At 43.5% G+C, this 3,224-nt stretch overlaps 1 pseudogene; it reads left to right on the top strand.

Annotated features, from left to right (window-relative positions):
• Positions 1–548: 548 nt before the first annotated feature.
• LOC126475758 (5S ribosomal RNA) lies at positions 549–666 on the top strand (annotated as a pseudogene).
• The last annotated feature ends 2,558 nt before the right edge of the window (positions 667–3,224 follow it).

Raw genomic sequence — 3,224 nt, 5'->3', positions numbered from 1 at the left:
AGAACACGAAGCCTCAAGAGAAACAATATAGCGCAATGAAAGCCACACAAGAGCTTAACATTTCTAGACGGGGGATCACAATATTTCGGAAAACGACCGTACTGGCAACCCAACTGGCGAGAATAATGTTCCTTGCAACAGTGTTGTGGCCGTACACCTTCATAGGTCTCCGCCTAAGATTAATTCCCGTAGCTCATTGAGCACTCCGAGAACCTCTGCCATTGTGCCTAGATGAAATAACCGAATACATTACGATCGCAAGATAAATTTTACTCAACGATGCTTCTGAAAGAGTAACTGCGCACATTAATCGAAACACAAATTTTCTAGATCAAACGCCTTTGGTTCGATCCTATTGTTGGACAGCGATATTGTGACCGTTTTCCAGAGGTGCAAGATGGGTGGAGACTGCATGCAGTCTGTTATTTGGGCTGGTCGTACGCTGTAAGAGCGGCAGACACTCTTCAGGACTATATGCAGAAGCTGTTGCGAATATATAATGAAATACATTTATATCTCTGATTTGGTAATGCGTAAGTATGCTGTTCGGCAACGGCCTTTCCGCAATGGATACACCGGTTCCCGTGAGATCACCGAAGTTAAGCGCTGTCGGGCGTGGTCGGCACTTGGATGGGTGACTATCCAGGCCGCCATGCGCTGTTGCCATTTTTCGGGGTGCGCTCAGCCTCATGATGGCAATTGATAAGCTACTCGACCGAATAGTAGCGGCTTCGATCAAGAATACCATCTTACGACCGGGAGAGCGGTGTGCTGGCCCCACGCCCCTACCATCCGCATCCTCCGAGGATGACAGGGCGGTCGGATGGTCCCGGTAGGCCACATGTGGCCTGAAGACGGAGTGAGTGCGTAAATATGCTGTTCTGTTTCATACCTCCCAGGGCCCTTAGGAAAGTAAAGAAAGACAAATATAGTTTCACTTTTTAGTTGATATCGATTTTTATGCCACTATATACGCTCCCTATAGTAACTACGTTAAAGATTACTATAAACAACACTATTCTCACTCATCCGATATCGCATTCAGGAACGTAGGTTTCTGTCCGCTTGGTATGATGCTGTGGCAATGTATAACAAAGGTCTATACGGAGAGGTTTGGTCATTAATGTTCCCTATGGAGCCGCCCTATTGGGGCTGGAGCAGACGACACAGTATTATGTCGCTAACGAAGGCAGCAGCTGCTTTCGGAAATTATTATCGTTCTGAAGCTAGTTTGCGTACCCTTTGAGCAGGAAATTATCTTTTAAAGTTTAAAAATAAAATGTCGATTAAGTGTTAGACCGATATAGCCCTTTTAGTGTGAGTAAAACGGTACGCCTTCAGAAATGTTCGTACCTGCTCAATGTAAACACTTGACAAGAAAATGTGACGCAGCACTATCACAATCGAGCAGTGGCTGTCAAGTCTGCTATTGAAGCATCTTGATGAAGACATACATGTATCGAGTCGCCTGATGTATGCGGACGAACATCGCCTAGTTTGTGGGCCATCAGCAGACGCGTGTCTACTGGTACGGAGGATCCTCGCCTTTCATCGTCGAACTGCATCACACGTTATATAGGCACGGACGTTACTCTGCCCGGAAGACTCGTATTTTCCATCTGTGAAGGCCCACACACTGACGTGGATCAAAGACTGTAAGTTTAAATTTTTTTCCGAAACGGTAGCTAAAGAGGGTGTGCTCGGCTATTGGGTATTCTTACAGCAACGACATGACTCTTTGACGAAACTGTCAGCTTATTGCCAATTATTTGGGTAGTCTTTTCACCGACCCCCCACGCAGTTCAGGCGTACCTGGCAGGAGACGGTGACATGTTGTTGCTCTTGTTACGGGTCCTGACATGGAACATGGAACTACAGAAGTCCAATCGCCAGCCGTGCACCGGGGATCTACTATTCGTTTATTCTTTGCGTTATTCTGTGGTTGCCGAAAACGTTTGCTTTTACTTGGGAGGCTTTTCCGTTGTTTCTGTCTGTACACATCTAAAAAAAGTATTTTGGTACAGCATCTCAGTGACTAGATTATTTAACTTCTTGATTAAATACACATATTTTCTTAGTGGTTTGATGAACAATGGCATTTCCTGTTATGCGAGCTAAGTTATCAAAGTCTTCCGGAGGGAACGGTTCAGGGACGGGAATGCGGAGGCATCGTGATCAGGCCTCGGATTCCGACCCCTGCCCATACTGTCTCCACCAGCCTGAAGCTGATTGCTTTACTTCCTCGAGCCAACGATCACTCACGTAAAGTGAGAAATCGGGGTTCGAATAAGAAAGAAAAAAATTTTTACGGGTGTGAGTCCTGTCACAGATTTTCGTTTTTCATCAGTAACTGACCACAGTATGAATTCACAACATGTGAATCACTTCATGATTGTAATAGTACGCTAATTCTCCTCTGCCAATTAAACCGCAAGATTTTGACACAAATTTCAAAAATGGTTCAAATGGCTCTGAGCACTATGGGACTCAACTGCTGACGTCATTATTCCCCTAGAACTTAGAACTAGTTAAACCTAACTAACCTAAGGACATCACAAACATCCATGCCCGAGGCAGGATTCGAACCTGCGACCGTAGCGGTCTTGCGGCTCCAGACTGCAGCGCCTTTAACCGCACGGCCACTTCGGCCGGCACACAAATTTCAATGCAGGTTTAACCATTTTCTGTATACCGTACACATCTTCTGTTGTGTTGGTACACTGAGGACTACATTTAGATCTTTTACACCTTTCATCGCTAGAAAGTATCACGGAGATAAAAGGGAGCTGTAAATTCTTCAGGTGGCGTTTCTAGATAGAAATATTTTATACGAATGTGAGTTAAGCACTGGGGGGAAATATAATACATCAGCGTCATGATTCACCATTCATACTTAGGATAATAAATAATTACAATCAAGGAATTACATTTAAGCCATTGGGAAAATTGGTCTCCCGTAAAGGCAAGTGTAATAATACTTTTTCGATATCACAGACTGTACGTAAAGCCCTCGTATTAATAAATGATTCTCACGTCCTGTGTGTTAAAAAAAAGTGTAGTTTAAGTATCGCAATTGTCATTATCACGTAAATGATAGTTTTCGTTTTGAATGAGATGTGAATTATAAACAGGATGATCCAAAAAAATGAAAGCTTTTCTGAAATTTTATATTATTATATTCAACTTACTTGAAATATTCATTACAATTACAATGGTGTCCTGAA

The sequence above is a fragment of the Schistocerca serialis genome, chromosome 4 (genome assembly GCF_023864345.2).
Source record: "Schistocerca serialis cubense isolate TAMUIC-IGC-003099 chromosome 4, iqSchSeri2.2, whole genome shotgun sequence".
NCBI lineage: Eukaryota > Metazoa > Arthropoda > Insecta > Orthoptera > Acrididae > Schistocerca > Schistocerca serialis.
This window is presented reverse-complemented; position numbering and strand designations above follow the sequence as displayed.